Raw genomic sequence first — 13,108 nt, forward strand, 5'->3', positions numbered from 1 at the left:
GGCCCGTGAAAGCCACTGGAGCAGATGTGATCACGCAGGAGAATCGGTGAACTCAAGACACAAAGGCACAAGACAGAGCCCCGGGCGATACAAACGCCAAAGGAAGATCATCAGCCTGAGCAGATGTACAGAGAACACTGAAAAGGAGGGGCCCGAGGCTGGAAGAGAACCAGGAACGGAAATCTAGGAAAGAGACGACACCGTGAAAACCGGAGAACCTCGACCTCACCCCAGCGTCGAAACCGCAGCTTTTGAAGGTTCAGAAAGCTGTTTTTAAAACTCAAAAAAGTTGCCAAAGCTTAACAAACAATCCAGCGCCACTGACTGTAAGGGAGATAAGTCTGGATTGAACGAACCTCCTAAGCTGGAGTTCATGGCAGAGCCAGGATTTGCTGGAGCAAATGGAGAGAAGACAATGTGAATGTGTCACACATTCTCCACTCACGGCCTTCTTTTGCAGACACGGGTGCATAGCGACCCAAACTTGGGTCCATTGTCCCTTTTCACTGCATCTTGGGTATCGACCTATGACAGGACCTGAGAGTGGGTCCCGCACCTTCATCTTCACGGCTTTTCACATCCAAATGGAGGCCTCACAGACCAGGGAACATCCGGGTAGTGAGGATGGGGTGCTGGGGTGGCACAGGGCATCCTGGGAGATGTGACCTGAGGAGCAGAGAGCAGTGAGTGAGGGTACAAGCCTGGAAGAACTCCTTGGGGAACCATTTTCTTCCTCTCCTCCTATTTTGAACGGCTTATAAAATAGAAACGTCTACCCTCTTGAAAGTAAGAGTAGCGGCACATAGTGCTGAGCAGGGGGAACCTCTCTCATTCTTGACTCTCCCTTTCATAAACAGCCTGCCGGCAGCGTGTGATAACCCATCTGGGGAGGCTCTTCCTTGTCAGGGGACACTTACTGTCGATCAGTGACTAGATACGTCTTTCTGGTGAAGAGGGATGTGCTAGGAAGCCAAAGGTCTACCTAGGCCCCAGCCATGGTCTCCAAACTAGCTTCTAGCAAACAGACCAACAAAAAAAAACCATGAAATTTTGAATGCCTCTGATTCCTGTACGTTTTTATTAATTGCTTCAGAACCCGTAGGAAGAGATGTTTGCTACCTCGACTGTTTCGGCACCCTGGCTACCGTAAACGCTGTGGCTGTAGTCTTAGTGTTCTCCATTGGTGCGGAGACCAGAGAACCAGGAAAGAGGGGGTTCAGAAAGGTATCTCCTTAGCAAAGCAAACATGAAAGCCTGCGAGAAGCTGGAGCCTGGGCAGGGAGTTTTGCCTGGCAACCTGTCTTCCATCCGTGGGCAGAGCGGGGCTGGGATTTATAAATTCATTCATCCCCAGCTTTGGCCAACACCAAATCTGAACAGAACTAGCATTATTCAGAGATGAATGAATGGAAAATGATTTTCAGAGCTAACGAATTTTATGAGAGGAGAATGTAGCAGCAGTAACAGCCACCCTGGCTTAAATAGGGAGCTAAGGAAGACTGCCAAAAATGGAGAGACATAGAGAAGAGCAGGAAATTGGGAATCCGGGAAATACAAGGCCATGAAATTTGTTTGTAGATCTATTAAAAACATGGGGATGTCTATACTACCCAAAGCAACCTACAGATTTAATGCGATCCCTATCAAAATCCAACAGCATTTTTTTTACAGAACTAGAAAAAAATAATACTAAAAATTTTATGGAACCACAAAAGACCCCAAATAGCCAAAGTGATCTTGAAAAAGAAAAACAAAGAGGGAGTGAAAAAGAAAAACTCCCCAGCGGAGTGGGATCGAGACCTGCGTTGGGCTCCACACTCAGTGTGGAGCCGGCTTAAGATTCCCTCTCTCTTTCTCTCTCCCTCTGCCCCTCTCCCTCGCTCATGTGCATCCTCTCTCTCTCTCTAAAAGAAAAAGATAAACAAAGCTGGAGCTATCACAATTCCAGATTTCAAGTTATACTGCAAAGCTGTAGTAATCTAAACAGTATGGCGCTGGCACAAAAATAGACACATGGACGAACAGAACAGGATGGAAAGCTAGAGACAAACCCACGATCATATGGTCAATTGCTCTTTACAAACGAGGCAAGAATTGTCTCTTTAACAAATGGTGTTGGGAAAACCGGACGGCTATATGCAAAAGAATGAAACTGGACCACTTCCTTACAAACACACACAAAAATAAACTCAAAATGGATTAAAGACCTAAATCTGAGACCTGAACGCTTAAAAATCCTAGGAGAGAGCACAGGAAGGAACTTCTTTGACATCAGTCATAACGACATTTTTCTAGATATGTCTCCCAAGGCAAGGGAAATAAAAGCAAAAATAAACTATTGGGACGACATGAAAATAAAAGGCTTCTGCACAGCAAAGGAAACAATCAACAAAACAAAAAGAAAGCCTACTAAATGGCAGAAAATATTTGCAAATGACATACCCAGTAAGGGTTACTATCCAAAATTATAAAGAACTTCAAACACTCAACACCCAGAAAACAATCTAATTAAGAAATGGGCAGAAGATATTTCTCCAAAGGAGACATCCAGATGGCCAAGAACAGACACATGAAAAGATGCTCAAAATCACTCATCACCAGGGAAATGCAAGTCAAAACTACTCTAAGATATCACCTCACACCTGTTGGAATGGCTAAAATCAAAAACATAAGAAACAGTGTTGGTGAGGATATGGAGAAAAAGGAACCTTCATGCACTGTAGTGGGAATGCAAACTGCTGTAGGTACTATGGAAAACAGTATGGAGTTTCCTCAAAAAATTAAAAATAGAAATTAATGTTGCACTATATATTAAGTAACTATAAAAGAAAATATTCCTCAACCTGTTTATTTATTTTTTAAGTCTATTTATGTTGAGAGTGACAGAGACAGCTTGAGTAGGGGAGGGGCAGAGAGAGAGGGAGAGAGAGAGGATCCCAAGCAGGTTCCGCACTGTCAGCACAGAGCCCAACGCGGGGCTCAAATCCACGAAGCCATGAGATCATGACCTGAGCCGAAACCAAGAGCAGGACGCTTAACCAACTGAGCCATCCAGGCGCCCCTGCTCAATCTGCTTAATTGCCATGACATAAATCTGTCATTTTTGCTATCACTTTCCTATTTTTAATAAATTGTGCTTTAGTTTTTATCTATTAGATGAAATGGTAAAATTTAAACAACATATATTGTACTTGAAATAAAAAAAAGAAATTAAAAATAGAACTACCCTATGACTCAGTAATTACACTACTGGGTATTTGCCCAAAGAGTACCAAAACACTTCTTCAAAGGCTATATGCACCTCTATATTTATTGCAGCATTATTTACAATAGCCAAATTATGGGAGCAGCCCAAATGTCCATCAACCGATGAATGGATAAAGAGGTAGTATATACATACAATGGAATATTATTCAGCCATTAAGAAAATGAAATCTTGCCATTTGCAACAACATGGATGGAGCTACCGAAGTAATGCTAAGTGAAATAAGTCAGTCAGAGAAAGACAAATACTATATGATTTCACTCGTATGTGGAATTAAAGAAACAAAAGAAATGAACAAAGAGGGGAAAAGACAGACAAACCAAGAAACAGACTCTTAACTATAGAGAACTGATGGTTACCAGAGGGGAGGTGGGTGAGGGGGGATGGGTGAAATAGATGAAAGGGATTAAGAGTACACATATCATGATGAGCACTGAATAATGTATAGAATCGTTGATATAGAATATAGTGATATTGTATACGTGAAACTCATATAACACCGTATGTTAGCTATACTGGAATTTAAAACTTTAAAAGAAATATAGGGATATCTACTCACAAGAGACAGTGGAAGCTGTCTCTCTGTGCAAAATTTGGTTCAGTTTAGCACTAGAGTGTCAGGGATATGAGGACCAAGAAGAAACAAAAAGGTGGGGGGGATTGAGAGTTTGAAATATACGCAATGGATTGTAAGGCATCGAAGGTCGTCTCAGGAAAAATCTCATGACTGGAGATGCCCACCATGGCAAATCTCTAAGTATTTCAAGGATGGGGTGGAATGATATATGAAGGAGCAGAGGATGTGCTGTCCCACTGAGGGCACCTTCTCAACCTCGCTGACACATTTCATTCTCTTGTCTCCATAGACCTTTCTCCTGATCTAGCTTAATGGAGCCCGAGAACAAGGTTGCAGATTCTTAGCTTTTAAGTCTAAACTTCAAAGACAAAATGGTTTAGGAGACAGCTGTGACCAATTGGGTGCCTCTCTCCAAGAAAGAATATTTGTTAACGTTACCGAATCCTACCGCAATAGAGGAGACCTAGTGTCACAACTGAGACACAAAGGAGTGTTATAAGTGAGTCCACCCACAAAGGTAGACTCTAGACAACTAGCCCTAAGTTACAGGCATCTCTGTGAGGCCGACACCAAGAAGAAGCCGACTCTTTTTTTTTTTTTTTAATTTTTTTTCAACGTTTTTTATTTATTTTTGGGACAGAGAGAGACAGAGCATGAACGGGGGAGGGGCAGAGAGAGAGGGAGACACAGAATCGGAAACAGGCTCCAGGCTCCGAGCCATCAGCCCAGAGCCCGACGCGGGGCTCGAACTCACGGACCGCGAGATCGTGACCTGGCTGAAGTCGGACGCTTAACCGACTGCGCCACCCAGGCGCCCCAAGAAGAAGCCAACTCTTACCCTCTTCCTCTAAATCTTTTCTTGGTTCGGGGGGCTCAGTCAGTTAAGCATTTGACTTCAGCTTAGATCATGATCTCACGGTTTGTGTGTTCGAGCCCCACGTCGGGCTCTTTGCTGTCAGCACAGAGCCCGCTGCAGATCCTCTGTCCCCCTCTCTCTCTGCCCCTCCCCTGCTCATATTCTATCTCTCTCAAAAGCAAATAAACATTAAAATAAATAAATAAATAAATTTTTCTTGGTTCTTCCAGTTCTTCCAAATAACACCAGACTTTGCATGGTGTGACAGCCAGCAACACGTGGGATAATATGTAATCATACCAAACTATGTGTCTATCTTCCTATATGTTATATTTTCATACCAAACCATATATTAAATCCCAATATTGGCCAAAGCTTTAAAAACATCAATTTTGGTAGACTCGGCTGAGGAGGTGGTGGCAGGGAGGGGGCCCTCGAGGAAGCCTCTTCTCTCTCACTTTCACACTTGGCCTTCCCTCAAGAAGGAAATTCGTATCACGATCTGGGCTTCCTTTGTTCTTTGAGGAGATCTATATATTAAAAAATCACATGACTGGGTTTGGCTCCCTCCTCTGTTTAGGCTCTGGTCCTCTGTTCTCTTTGTTCTCTTTTCCTCCATATGGCAGCCCAATCCAGAACTTTGGGTTTGAGTTCTGATAAGGAAGAGGCCCCTGAGACCGTGATTTCTCTCAGTAATTATGGTATCTGTTGCCTCGAACTCATATTTATTCATTTATTTGTCCATTCATTGAGCAAACATTTCTTGAACACCTACTATGGGCCAGGGCTTTCCTATTTCCCAAGGATATCATAGTAAACAAAACAGAAAAGAATCCCTGTCCTCCTGGAGCTTACATTCTGCTTGGGAGCTCTATGCAGTTGTGGTTTATAGCTGCTCTTGGATGTCTAACAGGCATCTCAGACTTGATAGGTCCAAACTAAGTCTTGATTCTCCCTCCCCTTCAAACCCATTCTCCCTCAGTCTTTCCTATCTCAGTGAATGGCGTTGCCATTCATTCTGTTGTTTGGGCAAGAAACTTTGGAGTTATCCCCGATTCCTCTCATTCTATCAACTACACACAATCTACCCATCCTCAAGTCCTTTATGATTCCATTTGCCAAATATATTCCAAATCTGAATGCTTTTCAACCACCCTGACCCAAACCAAAGCTCCCATTCACTTTGGGCTTCCTAAACATTATCGGTGCTTTCTTTGAGATGAGTCTTCTTTATGGAAGAGGGGGAAAAAAAAAGGGAGGTAATGTTAGGGAGTGAAGAACACATCAGGCAGAGATTAGACTGCATGTTGGCAGTTCTTATCGGCTCCATTTCCCTTGGGAAATCCTAGGCATTTAAAAAAAAACAATTCTAGGGGTGCCTAGGTGGCTCAGTCAGTCAAGCACCCAACTCTTGATTTTGGCTCAGGTCATGATCTCACGGTTCATGAGTTCAAGCCCCGCATTGGGCTCTGTGCCGACAGTGGGGAGCCTGCTTGGGATTCTCTCTCTCCCTTTCTCTCTGTCCCCCCCCAAATAAATAAACTTAAAAAAATCCTAATTTTTAAGATATTTACTTTTTGAGGGGGGGGGAGAAGGTAGGGGAGGGGCAGAGAGAAGGGAGACACAGAATCTGAAGCAAGCTCCAGGCTCTGAGCTGTCAACACAGAGCTCTATGCAGGTTCGAGCTCATGAACCACGAGATCATGACCTGAGCCGAAGTCAACGCTTAACTCACTGAACCATCCAGTGGCCCTCCCTCCCCCCTGCCCCCCCCCAGCTCAAAAAGAATTCTAAATGATCTTTGTCAGGCTCTTAGGAAGCATCCATGACCTATGGCCTCACTACGCCGTTTCCCCGGGTTTGCAAGCTGGGCCTGCTTCGCTACATCATCACAAACCCTTATTTAATCCCAGAGAGAGTGAAACAGATACACAGAAGAGGAGAGAAAGAAGGAACGTACTTCTGTAGCTAGATCTTTTTTAGTGTAAAAAAAGATCACAGAATTTTCCTGCTCAATAACTTCCTATTACACTTCTTGCCATAATCCAAACTTCTTGCCATTTTCTACAAGACTCTGATTTTCCCTGCCCCTCCCAAACTTCATCTCCTGCTAGTCTCCCCATCACGTCAGCAATTCTTGCCATCTTGGACTTACTGCTATTCTTCGAACAAGTTAAGTCATTCCCTTTCAGGGCTTTTGTGAATTCTATTCTCTGGAACACTCTTCACCAAGAACTTCCTATGTCTTCCTTCCTCACTTCGTTCATTTGTCTAAGCAAGTGTTACTTTGTAAGAAAGAACTTCCTTAGCCACACCAAACGGGCACTCACTCCCAGTCATATTCTGTCTCTCTATTATTCTTCGAAGCTCTTATATTTACCTGAATGTATATATTTGTTCATTCCTTACCCATCTCCTTTATGAGAATGTATGCTCCAATGTGGCAAGGATTTTGCATGCTTGGTTCACTACTTTATCTCTAGTCCCTGGAACAGCAGTACTGGGTACACAGTAGACAACAGCAAATATTTGTTGACTGCAAATGGAAAAATTCCACAGAGACTATGTGAAGCTTTGGGGTTTCATTTATAGGCATTTGTAGGCATTGCTGGTGGTACAGCCATCCCAAAATTTCCTCCTTCTTATCTTGTTTTAAAGAAGAAATACTAGGTGCAAGGAAATGTCAGGGTGGAACCTGAACCAAGGGTTTTATAAGGCTTGTCCGCAGCCTTTTTTGGGATTTCCTTACCTACCGAGACTCTGCTCTGTGTGCTCAGTTTGGCCCTTGACATATCCATGAGCTAGGACCCAATCGCACTATGAATACCATAGCAGTATAGCAACAGCTAGATAAGAGAAAGAGGCCTCTGCTTACAAGAAGGATGACACGGTAGCATCTCAAAGGCTGAACATTCACTTACAGGAGCCTGCCTCTGGTATGCTTCCACTTTGGAGTCAGGCTGGCCCAGAAACAATGGGAGGGTCCTGATCAACAGGTAGGGTCAACCTACTGGGTGTTTCAGATGACGAGTTCAGAATGTTAGCTTTAGAAATGACAGAAGGCAACCTAGGGACATATCAGCAGATGAATGAAGAAAGACTGATACTCAGAGGAGGACAGATCTGAAATGTCAAAACTAGCCTTCTATAAAAGGGAAGACAGATGTTCCTTTGATTTAATGGTTGGACGTAACTGCTTTTACATTTGGGGACTCGGCCAGGAAAGGGTTAGGAGATGTTTTTGATGATAGTAGGTCTGGGAAAATGGCTGGATCCTAGAGAGATTGAACATGAGAGGAAAGAAACGATATTAGGGAACACTTTGGAATTACACCCCAAGAGGGAGCCTAGATGCAGGAAATTATTGAAAGTCGCCCTCTGATGGCAACAGCTAGAAAGTCTGTAATAAGAATAATTGCGGGGGGGGGGGGGTGGTGGTGGTGGTGGTGGTGGTGGTGAAGGGAGGGACTTCTCTTTGATGATTCCTGGGAATAAACCTTTGGGAAAGAATAGTTCAGGAATCCATCAGCAGATACAGAGGAATTTTTCAGTTTTAGGGCCAGTTTAAATATGAGCCAAGATCATTGACTTGGAGGGAACCAATACAGCTGAAGAGGTATTGGAAAGCCGATCAATTAGTAGTTGTTACATGTAGTTTGGGTGTTCAAATTCCTAATTTGGGATTTGAAAAAATAGCTTCTAAATAGTGACTAAAACAATGTTTGAGCTTTATATAATTAGATCTGCAAGGAGTCCAGTCTATTTCCTCAGAGCCTGCCCTCTTTAGCCCTTAGCATCTTTGAGTGGTTCCTAATACACTGGAGGTTGGGGTAAGGAATAGTCTTCCTTCTCTCTTACTCCATAGGCTTAGGCAGATCCTCAACACATAAAGACTTTAAGCTTTGCCTGAGACTTTGTCCTGGGACGGTCCATTTGACAAGTTGCTAAAGTTAGCCCACAGACACCCTCTGGAAATCCAGGAGATTGTACGTTGGTCCACGAGCACTTTGGGAAACCTCCTGGGAAGGTTCATAACTCAATTTATGAAAAGGAAAAACAAAACTATACACGTGCACTATATCAGATTAAAAGCTTAACTCAATCAAAATCTCAATTAATATGGGGGACTATCTGCACACAGAAGAGAAATGCATTATTCTGTCAAAACCCGTTTGGTCAGATACTTTAATTTACACAATTACAATATCCAGGGCGCCTGGCTGGCTCAGTCAGTGAAGCATGTGACTCTCGATCTCAGGGTTCTGAGTTCCAACCCCACATTGGGTGTAAAGATTACTAATAAATAAACTTTAAAACAAAGCACAAAAGTATTATGACACTGCTTGATATTTGGGAAACCTTGTATGCCTTTTTATGACCTAATTTAGTGAGTCTAACATGTTTCATAGGAAAAAATACAGTGTTTAATTTCACTGAAGGGCTTACTAGCAGACTGATATCCACAAAAAACATTAGTAAATGACATAATAAAAGAAACTGTCCAAACTGAAGCATATAAGGAAAAATAGCTGAGAAAGGTGGATAAAGCCACAGTGATCTTTAGGACAATATCAAATAGTCTAACCAATATGTAATTAGAGGCCCTGGTGAGGAGACGAGGATATATGAGGAGATTAAGGTAACAGCCAAAAAGTTTCCAAATTTAGAGAAAAATAACAATCAGCAGATTCAAGAAGCTACAAATGCAAAGCAGAATAAACAAAAACAAAACAGCCCTGAGGCATATGATGCTCAAATTTCTGAAAACCAGGGGTCCCTGGCTGGCTGAGTTAGGAGAGCATGCAACTCTTGATCTTGGGGTTGTGAGCTTGAGCCCCACCATTGGGTGTGGAAATTACTGAAAAAATGAAATCTACAAAAAAAAAGATTAAAAATTTTTCTGAAAACCAGTGATAAAGGAAATGGGGCAAAATGTACACAATTGTTTAGTTTGAGTTAAGGGCAGATACTATTCTTGCAACTTTTCTCTAAGTTTTAAATTCTATCAAAATGAATATTTACCGAGAAAACAAGATGGAACCAAAATACTGGTCAATAGTAGGGAGATTGGGAGGGGAAGTTCAGAGGTAAACAGTCTTCCTTTTTAACTCCATCTGGTCAGGAGGATGACATATTTCTTCACTGTGCAATGTAAATGTACAAATACAAAGTGTAAAAATTACATGTTGAAATTTTAAGATTACTAAAAGAATACAAAGCTATAGCCCACAATATATCTTGCTTGTTAATACTGTGAATGCTTACTTGCTCTTTTAAAAAAAAATGTTTATTTTATTTATTTTGAGGGGGGATGAAGGGCAGAGAGAGAGAGGAGAGAGAGAATCCCAACCAGGGTCCCTGCTGTCAGTGCAGAGCCCTACACAGGGCTCGCTCCTATGAACCATGAGATCATGACTTTGGCTGAAATCAAGAGTCAGACACATAACCAACTGAGCCACCCAGGTGCCCCTGCTTCCTTGCTGTTAAATAGCAATTTTACAAAAGCATATCTCTCAAGGGAAACCCTCTTGCACTGTTGGTGGGAATGCAAACTGGTGCAGCCACTCTGGAAAACAGTGTGGACGTTCCTCAAAAAATTAAAAATAAATCTACCCTATGACCCAGCAATAGCACTGCTAGGAATTTACCCAAGGGATACAGGAGTGCTGATGCATAGGGGCACATGTACCCCAATGTTTATAGCAATGCTTTCAACAATAGCCAAATTATGGAAAGAGCCCAAATGTCCATCAACTGGTGAATTGACAAAGAAGATGTGGTACACACACACACACACACACAACACACAGTGGAATACTACGCAGCAATGAAAAAGAATGAAATCTTGCCACTTGCAACCACGTGGATGGAACTGGACGGTATTATGCTAAATGAAGTCAGTCAGAAAAAAGCAGATACCATATGTTTTCGCCTATATGTGGAATCTGAGAAACTTAACAGAAGACCATAGGGGAAGGGAAGGAAAATTTAGTTACAGAGAGGGAGGCAAACCTTAAGAGACACTTAAATACAGAGAACAAACTGAGGGGTTGATGGGGGTGGGGGGTTGCAGGTGGGGAAAATGGGACATGGACATTGAAGAGGGCACTTGTTGGGATGAGTACTGGGTGTTGTAACGTAAGTGATGAATCATGGGAATCTACTCCCAAAGACAAGACTATAGTGTATACACTGTATATTAGCTAACTTGACCATAAATTATTAAAAAAAAAAACAACAAGATATCTCTCAACACAAATGTCGTCCATTGCTTATCCAAGAAAAAATTACACTCATGTCCACAAAACTCAATACTACTTTGAAAATATGTATTTTAAAGATGTGCAAGTGGGATGCCTGGGGGGCACACTTGGTTAAGCATCTGATTCCTGATCTCAGCTCAGTAATGACCTCAAGTTGTGAGTTCGAGCCTCACATAGGCTTTGCACTGATGGTATGGAGCCTGCTTGGGATTCTGTCTCCTTCTCTGTGCCCCTCCCCCGCTTGTGTGCGTGCGCGTGCTCTCTCCCTCTCTAAATAAATAAATACACACATAAATACATGAAGACTTTTTAAATTTTAAATAAAAAAATAAAGATGTGCAAGCAATAATTGATTTGTATTCCAAATACAATTAGCAAAATGTTGAAATCATATGTAGTCATTTTATAAAGCACAAGTATTGACAAAGAAATAGCATCTCAGATGCTGGTGCAGAGACAGCAAATTATTGCACCAAATGAACTGTCTAGCAATTACATTGTTTCTGATCAGAAAGCAATTGTAAAGCATTCTTCTTCCTAACATGGTGATTTTTCTTCCTAAATGATAGGTGGTTTAGTCATGTTTTAAAGAACTCGATCAGGACATTTTGTTGACACAAAACCCATTATAATATTTTCATTTGAAATTATAGAAATACACTCCTGCTTAGCATTTTAATATATAACGTCTGGTTTGCAGGAAAGGATTATTGACTTAAGTAGGAGATGCCAGAAAAGAAACGTATAATGTTTAAAAAAATTTTTTTGATGTTTATTTATTTTTGAGAGAGACAGAGCACGGGCGGGAGAAGGCAGAGAGAGAGGGAGACACAGAATCTGAAGCAGGCTCCAGGCTCTGAGCTGTCAGCACAGAGCCCGACGTGGGCTCGAACGCGCAAACCATGAGATCATGACCTGAGCCAAAGTCAGATGCTTAGCCCACTGAGCCACCCAGGGGCCCCGAAACTTATAACGTTTAAATAAATGGAAGGGAATAAAGAAAAATTGATAACAATGTAAGTCAAGAAAGAACAAATAAAAGCAGAGGCAAAAAATATGGTAAATTAAAATATTTATTTTAAATTAAATTAAGTTAAAATATTAAATATTTATAAAATAAAATATTAGAAGTAATTTCCAAAAAAATTAGTATTCACAATAAACATAAATGGATTAAGTTCACCTATGAAAGAGATGTTTTCAGGCTGGATTTTAAAATCAGCCATGGGAGCACCTGGGTGACTCAGTCGGTTGAATGTCCGACTCTTGGTTTCAGCTCAGGTCATGACCTCACAGTTTCCTGAGTTTGAGCCCAAAGGTCTCTTCACTGCAGTATGGAGCCTGCTTGAGATTCTCCCTCTCTCTCTGACCCTACTCACTAGCACCCTCTCCCCCTTTGTCAAAATAAATATCCAGCCATGTACTGTTAAAAAAAATAAAAATCCAGCCATGTACTATTTACCTACACAAACCTCAAATATAAAAACGCAGGGGTACCTGAGGGCTCAGTCGGTAAGCACCTGACTTCGGCTCAGGTCATGATCTCACGGCTTATGGGTTGGAGCCCCGCATCTCGCTCTTTGCTGACAGCTCAGAGCCTGGAGCCTGCTTGGGATTCTATGTCTCTCCATGGATTCTATCATCTTCATTTTCTAGATCCCCTCGCTAACCTAGCTTTTGATTAGGTTCTGCCAAATGGTGGCACTTTCAGGAATTGGAAAGGGAGACAAGAAAGGGTCTCTTCAGTTTCCAGCTTGAGTCAGCATACCCTTCAGCTCCAGCGTCCAGATTTTTCAAGAATTCCCAAGCAATTCCTCCCCATGCTCCATCAAGATAGAAGTAGCAGCCAAGCCTGCCCTGTTCTTCATCCTTTTGGCCGTATTCCTTTCAGTGGTCTGAGCAGGTCTACGCACTAGCAGTGAAGTATCTTCCCTAGGTTCTGGTAACATCACATCTTCCATTTCATTCTTCCAGCTCTAGGGATAACTTCTTCCAAAAGATATTAATCTCTGAAATGTCTCAAACCTCTTTTTTTGCTTGTTCAATGTTCCAACAACGGTGTACCAGTTCCTTTATTAAATACCCTTCATTTGAAATACTAAGCATGGTTTCCACTAGTCTGACTGACCCAGACTGATACACGAATT

Source organism: Lynx canadensis, chromosome A2 (assembly GCF_007474595.2).
Source record: "Lynx canadensis isolate LIC74 chromosome A2, mLynCan4.pri.v2, whole genome shotgun sequence".
Taxonomy (NCBI): domain Eukaryota; kingdom Metazoa; phylum Chordata; class Mammalia; order Carnivora; family Felidae; genus Lynx; species Lynx canadensis.